The sequence below is a fragment of the Dipodomys spectabilis genome, unplaced genomic scaffold, assembly GCF_019054845.1.
Source record: "Dipodomys spectabilis isolate Male_0828 unplaced genomic scaffold, ASM1905484v1 ptg000004l, whole genome shotgun sequence".
Classification (NCBI taxonomy): domain Eukaryota; kingdom Metazoa; phylum Chordata; class Mammalia; order Rodentia; family Heteromyidae; genus Dipodomys; species Dipodomys spectabilis.
The window spans coordinates 5,597,953-5,611,370 of NW_024870681.1; the positions used below are offsets into that span (position 1 = coordinate 5,597,953).

A 13,418-nucleotide genomic window follows, 5' to 3' on the forward strand; every position below is an offset into this window, starting at 1 on the left:
AGCTGGTAAGCCTGCTTCACTCCCTGGACTATAAGCAAATGGGGTAGGCTCATGGCAATAATGGTATAGCCAGGCACAGGTGGTGCTCACATCTGTAATCCTTTCTACCCGGGAGGCTGAGATCTGAAGATCCTAGTTCAAAGCCAGCTTGGGCAAGAAAGACCATGAGACTCTTATCTCCAATGAACCACCAAGAAGCCAGAGTACAGGTGTAGAGGACCCGTGGTAGAGGTAGACATACAGTCTTGAGCAAAAAGGAAAAGCTGAGGGAGAGTACCCAGGCCCCGAGCTTAAGCTTCAGTACCAGCTCATTTCCTGTCATATAGAAAGGGCACAGTTTTATTCCTCTAGGTAAGCCTTTTCTCAGCTAGCCATGCAGGCCACACTCACAATGGAGCAACGTCTACAGGTGTTAGGCTAAGGGACACTTTTTCCATTTGCAGAGCTCCAAGCTGCCTGTGCTCTGGGTGTGACCTGAATAGATTAGCAACAGAGCCTGAGCTGCCAACCTCCCAGGGCCACCTCCTCTGGGGAGGAAGGAGCTGCTGCCTCCTTTCTCCCCAGAGCTCCTTCTGGGAAAGGAGCAATTGTTACAGTGGTATTGGATTTCCCTACAAGATTTATGACCCAATTTAAAGTTATGGGGCTTTTATTAATTATAATAAACACCAATTTCATTACACTTCAACTTCCAAAGAAATTACATACTATAGAAGGGAAATAAAATGTTAGTTTAGCTGTAATGCCAGGCACACATTAACTGGCTGGGCACCAAGAAGAAGCTACCTATGTGTTGACTGCTCTGTGGATATAAGGAGAAAGGGTAATTTTAAGAGGAAGAGCTGGTGGAGCTGCTTCTGGGATCTAAATACATTCGGTCCAACATGATGAACATGAGCTGTATTTCTACAGAGGTCTTTGAGCTGCACAGGGCACTTCTTTATGAGGAGCTATATCATAAGGCTCTTGAGTCCTGAGCCCTGAATTCTAAACCCATCTGTCCTGTTTGCTGTGTGTTGTAATGAGTTGTTTCTTCCTCTCCTGGCCTTGATTTTTCTCATCTTAAAAATGAAAGCTTGGGCTGGGAAGGTGGCTCAGTGGTAGAGTGCTTGCCTAGCATGCATGAGGTCCTAGATTCGATTCCTCAGCACCACATAAGCAGAAAAAAAAAGCCCGAAGTGGTGCTGTGGCACAAGTGGTAGAGCACTAGCCTTGAGCTGAAGAGCTGAGGGACAGCGCCCAGCCCCAGATTTCAGGCCCCACGACCACCAAAAAAAAAAGGAAGGCTTGATCTAGGACAGGTATGGTGAATAGAGTTTAGCCTTTTGCGTCAATGTATAGCAGGTGTCTTCTACAAGGCTTTCTTTTCCTTTTTTCTTTTTGCCTGTCCTGGGGCTTGAACTCAGGGCCTGGGCATTGTCCTTAAGCCTCTTTGTACTCAAGGCTAGCGCTCTATCACTTGCCACAGTACCACTTCTGGCTTTTTCTGAGTAGTTTATTGGAGATGAGAGTCTCATGGACTCTCCTGCCCAGGCTGGCTTTGAACTGTGATTCTCAGGTCTCCTAAGTAGCTAGGATTATAGGTGTGAGCTACTGGTGACTGACTTTATTTATTTTTTGAATAGTCTGAAGTTTCATTCAGGATTCCTGGGATAGACAAGTATGGAGCATTAGCAGTATCAGCTAAGGATCCAAGATAGGAATGGAGCCAGCCACAAGTTGGATCTTCCCTATACCCAGGTTTGATGGCCTCAAAGGACTTGTTCTGGATTTCTGTGGTTTGATTTACAGTGACCGAGATCATTAATAGCAGATTCAAGACTAAATCTCAGGATCCTGGATTCTTAGACCAAAACAGGTAGGGAGATCATACATCACACCGCGTGGCAGAGAGATTTTGTGGTGAGCCTCCACATGCATGAGCTCTGTAGGAGAAAACACCACAGGCATGGTTCCCCATCTTTCTGCATTTCCATCCTGCCCTCCTCAGGCCATGCTGATTGGTGGGCTTCTCTCCTTGGAGGAACAGGGGAAAGCTTAAGGACCTTCCTCCTCCTGAGATTCTCATTCATCCATATCAGGTAAATGGGTTTTTCAACTACGTATCCCACAGAATCCCCAGATTCTAAAAGGAAAATTTTGAGTTTAAAGGCTGATTTAACTTTAGAGCTCATCATTTTGGGCTTTCTACTCTGGGTCTCTTTTGGGTTTTGCTGGGGAAAGGAAAACATCTTTGACACTTCTGGGATGATGGGTTTGATGAACCCCTCCCCGAGGGGTGGGATAAAGAAGAGGATTCAGCAATTTTGTACAAATGTTTCATTCCAGACGTGAAATGAAGCTTTTGGGGACAAACATAGAATGCATTGGGATAGTGGGAAGGAAAACCTACCAAGGCAGAGGAGGAGAAAGACAGAGAAGAAGGAGAACCTGAAGGAATGTGTGTGTGTGTGTGTCTGCCCACACATGCATATATGTTCTAGACCCAGGATAAAAATAGATACAAGCAGAATGAGCTGTTGACTCCTGCTCCTCCCTTGCTGCCTCACCTCCCTTCTTGTAATGATTCCACCATTGCACCAAAGTCACCAAGTAGATGAGAGCCCACATTTGCCAGTTACTCAGTTCTGACTGTGAATCTAGCATCAGTAATCCCTACCATGGTGAACCTGGGAAAGTTCCTTAACTTCACACATGTGCACATTGTACGTGTGTGTGTGTGTGTGTGTGTGTGTGTGTGTGTGTGTGTGTGTGTGTGTGTCTGTGTCTGTGTCTGTATCTGTGTGTGTACTAGTGCTGGGGTTTGAGCTTAGAACTCAGGCGCTGTTCCCTGAGCTTTTCGGCTCAAGGCTTTTTCTACTCAAGTGGAGCCATGACTCCAGTTCCAGCTTTTTTGGTGTTTAATTGGAGGGGAAAAAATGTGCTACAGACTTTCCTGCCCAGGCTGGCTTTGAACCAGAATCCTCAGATCTCAGCCTCCCGATTAGCTAGGATTATAGGGGTGAGCCAGTGGTGCTTGGTGCAGTCTTTTAACTTCTGATAGCCTTCAGGGAAGGATGGGTAGCGGGGCAAGAGACCAACAAGTACATGGTGAGGAAGTAGATGAAGGAAATACTGGTGCAATGGCTCTTAGGAATTAGGGTATTTACTTGTTGTCAGCTTAGCCTTAAGTCACTGCCTGGCAATGGACAATTCACTTTGCTGGGCTTCCATCTACCCAGTAGTCTACAAAGGAGGGGACTGTATGATCTCCTAGTCCCTTTGCCTCTGACAGCTGATGTGAATGATAAACAGTGACCCCTGAAATGCTTGGGGGTGGGTAGGTGGTAATCTGGTGAAACCTGAATACACTGAGCAGACTGCTAAATACATTTTTTAGGACTTGCCCTGAAATTCATGTCCCCATGGGAAAAGCTCTAATTTCAGTGTTGGGCTGTTGGGTTCAGTTTAGTTTATTACATTTATTGAAGATGTGGTTGTGGACACATTACTTAAGCCCTCTAGTCCTTTGCTTCTCTTTCTGAGTAAATGAGGGTTGGTGACTGTATTGTTCCAAGCCATCCATATTTACTTACCTAGACCTCTCCAGACTGGTGGTAAGAACTGAAGCAGTGTGGCCTGTCCTTGTAGGCTTCTAGTTCCCAGCTGATGGACAGAGACCTCCCTAGACTGTATTTCTCTTAATGGAGCTCAACCTTTCCTTAATGGTTTCCTAGTTTTGTCAGGGTAAATTTTGCTCTTCCGTCTATAGAATTCAAGGATGGTTGGGTACTGAGACATCTTTCCAGGCTGAATCAGTCATGGTGGGGTAGGCTGGGATTCCCTGTGCAACCTGCGAGTCCTGAGATATCCAGTTCTCTCTACAATTCATTTTGGAGGCAGGTTGATTGTGAGGGTAGAACAGGAACTTTAAGACCCCATAAAACCACCATGTAAACCCTGAAACCACCACTTTGTAGCAAAGGTGTTTTGTGTGACGGAGATGCATTCCTTGTGTCTCAAACAGAGACAACAGCAGCTGGCTTGTCAGGGTTATTATGAAGATTAAGTGAGGTAAAAATTGAGAAGCTCTGAGCATACAGTAGGCCCTCAATAGGCACAATGGTCTTCAGATATGAAGTTTTGCACTGTTTACACTGCCACCCTCACCAACTTTTAACTGCCCCTAAGATAGCATCTATTGGTATTCCTTTTTGCTCTGCCATAGAGCCTGATAGAGGGTGACTGGGCAGGTAAGTTGGTCTCTAGGCCAAGGCTGTGTTTTGTCTTCTGCATCTGATTATTCCTCCTCCTAGGATAGCATCCTGTAAGGCAGTGCAAGAATTGAAGTCAGTTTGATTTCTGTAATCTTCCTCCCCTTGACTGTCAGCAGCTTTATTCTCCCCACTGGTTCAACCCACTCCATCTGACATTTTCTTTGGGGGGAGTTGCCTCCCTTCCAGTCCATGAAAGTTCTGGTTTTGCATATACAGAGGGCCCAGTGACTCTAGCGCCACTCAAGAATCAATATTCATTGTCATTCCTCAGATGTGCTATGAACAGGAAATGCTGAGTGGTGGACAGGCAGGGTCTGTACATTTAGCCTGCAGGGGCTCTGAGCTCCTTGAGGATGCAGTAGTCCAATGGCCTGGCTGCTGTAAAGGTTCTATGGGGCTCTGGAATTCTGTCAGTCACCCTTTGGCCTCAGAAAGAGCGCTAACCTCATTGTGATAAAGCCTTGTGCTTGTCCCTTTCCCTCCCCCTCCCTGATCATCTCAGTAGCCTGCATTCCCTTAGGGCCTTCATACAGCATCTGTGATATGATAACAGGTTACCCCAGGATGTTCTCTATGGCCTAGGCCTACCTGATCTCAGTTTAAAAGACAATGCTATGTTATATTCTGTGTGTTCAGTGCCTGTGGTATGGTATAATATGGTGGCACTAAACTCAGCCATTGATCACTCTATCTTGCTTTGTACGGAAGCCTGGAGTAATGTACACTCTTATCCAAGGTCACTTGGAGGACATCCTTGCCAGAACTCAACCAGACACAAATGCAGAGAAAATGAGTAGCTCCTATTGATTGGATGGGAGTTTCATAATTATAAAGTTCTACCAAAACTCCCAAGGAAATGCCAGTGGGCAGGCACACTGGGACATCAGGTTTATACTTTGTGTGAAAGGGCTGTTACCACTGAGAATGAGCAATCTGTGCATGTGGCCATCTGAAATATATTGAACAGAAACTGTTCCAAATCATGAGTGTCAAGATGAGATATTCTCAGAAGCCATTTCCTCCTGTAACTTCATTGACATGCAATACAGCCTCTATCAAATGCCCTTTTGAGAAAACAATGGATTTGCCCAAGATCCCATCTCTCATTCCTTCTCCACATTTTGTCTGTCATCATTGCATTACAGCATCTCCACATCACCTGGTGCTGCGAAGAACAGACACTGTCTTTTAATCACCATGATGCTGTCTCTTAATCACCTTTGGGTGACCATGATATAGATAATATCTGTTATATGATGGCATTTAGCAAAAGCAAATGTTTTAGAGTGGGGTAAGATGTGCCTTTATATAGCTCTTTTGAATTGGTTTATATTGACTTGAGTTGAAAATCAAATCTGAAGCCCCTCAAAACACCCAGGAGTCAAATGTAGCAGAACTACATTTGCAACAAATTCATCCATGTGACATTAACAGTGTCACATTTCTAAATAGTGCATCTCCTTGGAAGTCTCCATGCTAGGCTCCGCCATATTGGATTTGCTTAAATGGATCTGAAACTCAAATTCTGCATCTATGTTCTTCCAGCCAAAAGGCTGGGCTCCACCCATGGCTGCAGGGAGCCTCCTAGTAGCTGGGATCTAGCCTTGGGGCTGCAGTTGTGTGAGGGCCTCTGAGAGGACAGAGGCCCATTGTGGGAATATCATTGCAACTTTTAAAATGCACATAAAAGTGGCTGTGAGTGAACTGACACCAGAAAAGCCATTCTGGAGACTGAAGATGGATGGTGACTTCAGGGTGTTGGGACAGCTGTAGTAATGAGGACCAGTTATTCCCTAACTGGAGGAGTGAGTGCCAGCAAAGTACTCTGGGTCAACAAGATAAAGATGGATTTTCTCTACAAATGTATAGGACACTGGCAACACTAGAGATGCCACATAAAATGACATGTAATCTCATTTTATCTCCAGATGGGGCACTCTGTACTCTCTCTCTCTCTCTTTCCCTCTCTCTCTCTCTCTGTCTCTCTTTCTCTCTCCCCCCTCTCCCTCCCAAATTCTGCTCTTCCTCCCTTATCTTATCTCCTTCCCTCCCTCTCTTCCTTTCTTTCAGCTTTTTTTTATTTGAAGTATTTTCAGACTCATAGAGAAACTGTGAGAATGACATGACATTCCTGTGCATTTTTACCCAGCTCCCTCTAATATTAGCCATGTCCACATAACCATACAATTATCAAGACCAAGATATTAACATTGGCATGTATTATGAACCGGCCAGCTAGAATTTTATCAGCTTTTCCATTAGTGTCTTCTGCTTCAGCATCCAAACCAAGACCCCATATTGTATTCAGTTGTCTTATCTCTTTGTCTCCTTCACGTTGTCTTGTCTCTTCTACATTGCATTTAGTTGTGTGTGTCTTCTCCTCACACTTCCACTGTCTTCCATGACCTTGGTCATTTAGATGAGTATCGGCCAGTTCTATAGAATCTTCTTGATTCTGTTCCCTTTCTAAGTGAAGAAAATGCACCATCTTTTATAGCTCTCAGGGTATACAAGAGGCCTAGTTTCTCATGTCTACAGGTTTTACTTTGGTTAGCTCAACTTAACTTTGGTTGGTCCCTCCCTTCATAGCTTCTGTCTCCTTTACAAGTAAACAACTATTCATCCTGCCAGTAGTAAAGATTCTCACATTTGAAAAGATAGCCGAAGGCTGAGTTACAGTTCTCAAGAGTCTCCTCAAAGAGAACTTTCAGAGATCTTTTCAGCAGAGATGACAGCACTGAGGTATGCCCTTCACCTCCCCCTGTCCTAGCTCCGACACATAAGGGGGCTTCTGCCAGCTGGCACCCCCACGATAGGAGTAATGAGGTTGAAATTTGGGGTGAGTTCCTGGAGGAAGCATCAGGAAGATGTGAGAACTGAGCTAGTGTGGCCAGCATCTGACAAGGACAAAGCAGAAGGGGAGACATAGAACCTACAGAGAGAAGCCTGGAGCAGGAGACGGAGCAATGCTGGGGAGGGAGGAAGAGTACACCATGATGTGGATGCTGCTGGTGAGTGAGCTTAAGGATGACTACTAGTGAGTGAGCTTAAGTCCCTTCAAGAGAACCTTTCAGAGACCAAGCCTCAGGAACATAAAGGGGACCTTTTCATTTACATTTCAATCCTGAAACCTGTGTTCAAAATTCAATCACTGCAATTGTCTGTAATGTGCTAGAGAGATGTCTTTGTATTATGTACATAGTGGTTGTATAGTCCTCCTCCTCCATTGAGCTGCTTTCACACCATTGTGCAGGTTGTAAGCCTTTGAATTTATAGAAGGTGGTCTACATGAATAGAGGGAGCTCTTCGGAGTTGTGCAGTAAACAACCTACACAAATAAATGATCAGAGCAGTCTTGGGACTTTGGGGAAGGGGTCATGAGTCCTCCCCTAACTTCTGGGGATCCTAATTATTTCACCGGTCACACAAACATAGCAGTCTCTTCCTCTGAGGGTAACCACACTTCTCAGAAAGTTAATCTAGGCTATACATAAGAATAGATATTTATCCATTTGGCCTCCTGGCACTGCGTAGCCATACATGCTCATTAAAATAAACTCCCTACTGTAGATTATCCATTACTCCTGAAGTGGGAATACCAATCTAAATACTGAGTGTATTATTTTGCCTCATGACAAGCCGGGGGCGGGGGGGGGGGTGTGGAAATCCCTATTAGGACTCTTCATCAGCCTAGTGAAAAGTATTTAACCTCAGCACAGTAATACTTGGTGTATTTTCATATCATTTCCTTACCAGAGTGCAATAAAGACTCACTAATCAACAGTTTTGTACGTACCCAGCGAAGTGTAAGCAGACTGTAAGACATGGAGGAAGTGGGGCAGGTAGCTAAAAGAGGGTGAGCTGCCGGTTTAATGGTCTCACTGTCACACGGGCTGAGCTGCCAGCCACCTCACACGTGGGGGGCTGTGGACTCCCACCTGTGAGAATGATGCTTCATGTGTATTCATTTCACCAGCCTTGGCAAAAGACAGCAGGAGGCAGTACCCAGCAGGCTCAAAAGGCAGAGAAGCCCACAGCATCCAAGTGTCTGGTCCTCAGCTGCAGCTTTTGGAATGGATTGGGTAGCTCTTTGATGCATTCAGCTCAAAGAGAAATCCAGCTGAGGTTATATCTCTTCACAGCTGTGGCACCAGGACAAGACTTCCCTTTTGCTCCTCTGACCCACTGTTCCTTTCCTCTGGCTGATTCTCTAAGTCCCTGTACTTCAGCCCATGAGTCTTTCGGTGTGGGGGATTCTCTTTCCCCATGGATTTTCCCCTCCAGCTCATGCATGCATCTTTCCTCATCTCATTCCTCTTGAATACAGGTGTTGTGCAGCCACAGTAGGTTCTGGAAGATAAATGTTTCTTTTAGAATCCTTTTTACCAGTGGCCAAGTTATCCTTTCTGGCCTCCAGCCTAGAAGGGTGAAGTTCTACAGAGACAGAGCATTCACATTTTCACCAGGTGCCTCTCCAGACTGTGGGTTAGGTGAATTCTGTCACATGCATCTCCCTTCTTTGATTATGTAGCACCTACTTTAAGCCTGGAATCAAAATTGGCATGGAAGAAATGAATGAGATAATTCCTACAGGCCCCCACTTTAGCTGCAAAGACAGGTTTGTAGGGTTAACAAGCCACATGTGGGAAGTTTTCTGAAATGAATCAGAATAATCTCACTGGAAGAACTTTCTGAACTTCTAGAATACTAATGGCATACAATTTGGGTGGTTTACCCAATATTAGGCTATTGGTTCACAAAGGTGTGATGATAATGACATGGCTCTCAACTGCATTGTTAGCTTGGCAGCTTTGAGTCAATCAGTAAGTAGTATAGCATGTTTGCTCCAAGATGCTAGGCTCTGCCCATCCTTTGATGATAATGACCTTGTGACTATGCTCTAACACTCCTCTAGTAGGTATAGGTTTACCCACTTGGCAATCATCAGACTTCTTATGTCCATGTCTTTCAGTACAAAAGACCAAGGGAATGCTAAAAACTGCATTTTCCAGACTGTCTTGCATGGAGGTATTGAGCCCAGAGTTCCAGCAGATACACTTATAAGAGACTTAAGTTAGCACTCAAGTTCTTAGGCATAGATAGAATAGGCAGGGAAAGAGGTGAGGGAAAATCTCCTGTACCAGCAGGAAGTGAGCCTCCAAGGAACTGGGAATTGTCACAGAAAGCTTAATGCCTGCTCATTTAGCTCTACCAATTATTTTGTAAGCCACCTATGACCATAAATCCTTCTCCCTTCAAATACTCTGTGTTGTTTTATTGTGTACAACTAAGCCTTAACCAACAGAACACCCGAAAAGAACATAAATCCCATGTAAGAGCCCAAAATCTCTTGAAACACACTCAGGTGCATCCCAAAAGGTTCAGCCAATGCCAAGAACTCCTGATTTTGAGGTCAGCTCTGTTTTGAAACCAAAGTCAAAATGTCAAAGAGGCACATGCATTTCAGGAATGTGGTAGATGGCTTTGACACATCCTGGACCTGAGCTACTGGGGCTTTGCACTCTATTGGGCTGGATGAGGCTGGACCAAGACATGAGACATGTGATGGATTTGGGAAGGACTCAAGCCTGGACCACTTTTGTGCAGCGGGTAAGCAGGGGCCCTAAAGGTCAACACTAGAAAAGCAATATCTGAGTTTTCGATCTATGAACAGAAGGTTTCCAAACAGTGAGATAGAATTCACTAGGAACTCATGTTTTGTAGAAAAATACAGTAAAACTACAATTCTTCAAGCACCTAATATAAGATCAGAAACTCAGGCAGAACTGTTATGATACTGCCATTCCCCCAAGTTCATCAATTTCCTGGAAATTAATGTCAAAACCATCTGAAGGAACAAACATCCAAGCAAGCATCCTGTTACTTGCTACACACATTTGTCACTGCTGGCATTACCCACCCCCCCATCATCTTAGGAATCTTTTATATTTCAAAATTAATAAATATAAAGAGAGAAAATTATATCTCCAACAGAACAGCATCCATTCCATTGGCCCTTTTCCTAAGACCTTTGGCTTTGTAAGAATATTTTAGCTCCAACCTTTCTCCTTGGTGCTATAAACACAGCAGTAGCAATTTATTCCTTTCCAGCAGCCATAAAAATTATTCCCCTTATTTCTCAAAACCATGGAAAATTAGCACCTTTGACCATCTTTTTCTCAAGCCCTGTCTTCCTTGCTCATGGTTGCAGTCATATGAACAATTTATGATGTTCCGTGGAGGGTTGTCCTTTCCTGCATGCTGATAGAAAATTCTAGCCAGAAATCCCCATACCAATCTGTCTCCAAACTTATCTCAAGTCTGTAGAAGTAAATCTAGGGTAGCATTTCCCTAAATGGCATTCAAAGCTCAGCAGGGTCTATGAAATGCTACTGGGTGCCCCACAAATAAAATAATTTGTAGCCAAATATGCTTGGGAAACACTGCATGCTGTAAATTTAGTATGCAAACAAAACTTGTTTATGTATTAAAACCTTGACTAAATCCTCCAGTAAAGAAACCATAAGTCATATTTCAAATTTGGTTAAGCCCTAAACTTCCCAGTTTTTTTTTTAAATATGGAGGGTTTTCTTTTGCTTCTTAGCTATTAAAATTCAGTACACACTTCTCTATGGGTACCAGGTTGAGTAGATAATATCACTTGGGAATAGAAAGTTGAATTATACAACCAAGGGTTTGGACAGGAGATGAGATTTTAAATTTCTAACACATCTGTTACCCATGGGTGAAACATGCAGCCAAGGGGCTTGATAAGAGTCTTGCAGGAGGACTGAAGCTGGGTAGCTTTCTCCTACCCAAGGTTGGTCCTGAGAAAAGATCTTAGAGCTTTAATCTATGGATTTGGTTTAATAACTCCAGGTGTGATCCTAAGAAATGTGTAAAGCCTCCATTCACAAGACCAGCAGCAACAACATCATTTAAGAATGCATCAGAAATGCAGACTCTCAGTCTGAGTACAGTCTGTTTCTTTGGAAGCATAGATAGGGTAGATCTATGCCAGTTAGAGGCCAGCTGGGCAAGAGTACAAGACCTTACTGAGAAAATCAAAGCAAAAGTGACTGGGGGCATGGCTAAAGTCATAAGAGTGTTTGCCTAACCAGCCTGAAGCCCGGAGTTCAATCCCTCACTCTTCAATAATAGAAGAAACTCCATCTTGGGCCTTCCTCTAGAGCTACTGAATCAATATCTGCCACTTAACAAAGTCCCTTAGAGCTTTGCATGTGCAGCATGAGATTGGAGAGGTGCTGGTGTCAAGCTGTGATTCTCCTTCTTCCCTGTACTTCAGAATCAGCTGAGGGACTTTAAATACTTAGACAGCTGGGATCCATCTCTGAATATGCTGGTTCGACTGTTCTGAACCAAAGCTACAGCACTGGCATTGCTGCAAGCTCCCTACCCAGCAGGCAAGTTTGAGAAGCACCCTCTGACCCCGAGGAGCAATATAGGTAAGATGAGGCTCCAGAATGCCAGGAGGCACCATGAATAGCTCTACATTCAGCCTTTTCTCACCCCCACCCCATCATCTTGGAACCAATTGGTGCTGCCAATTGGTAGCATGATTTCCTGTGATGAGTTAGAAGTATCCAAGGAATATCAGACAGCCTTCTGGGAAGAGTTGGTGAAATCAGACACTATCCATATCACTACTCTCTAAGCACAGTTACCATGGCGATATCCTCCGTAAAGTAATTTAGGTCTGGTGCAGAGACGGTGCTCTTCACACGCTAGAATCACAGTACCCTTCTTATAGGATGGTTTGCAAGTAAACAGAAGGATGCTTTGCATCCTTGAGTACAGAGTATTTTCTCCTTATGAGCTGGTTGAAGCCACTTTGAAATCTTTACTTGGTTGAAGAGTCAGGCTGGGTAGAGAATCTCAGAGACAGGAGTCACCTAAATGTTGTGCAGACTCAGTTTCCCACCCCAATGTTTTCTTATGGGATATAACTAAGTGACTAGATTAAGCAGTTCTGCACAGTAGGCAATTGTCTAGTTTATACATTTGAAAAATAACAAACAGGAGGCAACTATTGATGTTGATCCCTCCAAGAAAGGAAACCATGGCTCCTGGAGAGAAAGCACTTTTCTGCCTGTACTTGGTGGTGGAGATGGAATTAGATTCCAAACCAGGAAACTCTAAAGTTCCTACTCTTTCACTATGCTGCTGACCAGAGCATTGATAGATAGGGCTTGTCTGCCCACACACATACCCCGGATCTGCTCTAGAGGCAGGGCAGACAGTCTGGGACCTCCCTGCAAAGTCTGACATTGTACAGCTAGAACATTCTCATTCATCAGAGGCTGCCGCTACCCATCAACCCATGTAATGTTTTCCCTTGCTTCACAGCTCAGCCTCCACTCAGAGACATGTGCTGACACTGATAAGGAAGGCTGGGTGTGTGCACTCTGAAAGAGTGATTTATGAGGACAGATAATATGCAAAACAGGGGTGCTGGAGAAAGTAAAATGCTAACATGGGTTTTGAACTTGGTAGATACGGGAGTCAAGCAAGCACCCGTCATCCGGAATCCTTCACGAGAGAAAGGTGGTTGTCACTGTTGTATTCTGAACAAATCTCCATCCTACTGGGACTAGAAGAAGCTCTTCTGCCATCAGACACATGAGCAAATGACCAGAAGTAAGTCTTCAAGGGTGGGCACAGGCTGGTGTTGTTAAAAGAGGTTGACAGGTAGGTGGCTGACAACCGCTGCCTGGTCAGAAAACCTATGGCCATTATGAGATGTCTATAACACATACTTTGTGCCTCTCATCAGCGCTGATCACTTGTCCTACCCTCTTAATATTCTGGACATTTTTTGTACTTGAAAAATACAACATGCAGCTCTGACGCTCTTGTGAAACGAAGCGCAGATTTCAAGGTTTGAGGTGGAGACACAAGAACTCTCCCTTCACTGTGTGTACCACATTGTTGCACACACTGGAGACACTCGGTTCACAGTATCTCACCCAAGCTCTCTGGAGACTAAAGGTTTCAGAGCCCTCGTCTAAGGGACTGATGTAATAAGAGATCTTATAGGCCACTTGCCATAATTTCAGTCTAGAATGTCCGGAAAGGCTTGTATGTCAAGAACATGGTCTTCTACTGGAAGAGGGCGGAAACTTTAAGAGGCTGATGCCTCAT

General features: G+C 44.4%; 1 protein-coding gene across 1 annotated transcript in view; it reads right to left on the bottom strand.

The window, feature by feature from the left end:
- Asic2 (acid sensing ion channel subunit 2) overlaps positions 1 to 13,418 on the bottom strand; it is a 1,002,658-nt gene that overhangs the window by 788,141 nt on the left and 201,099 nt on the right. The gene's annotated exons all lie outside the window — the stretch shown is intronic.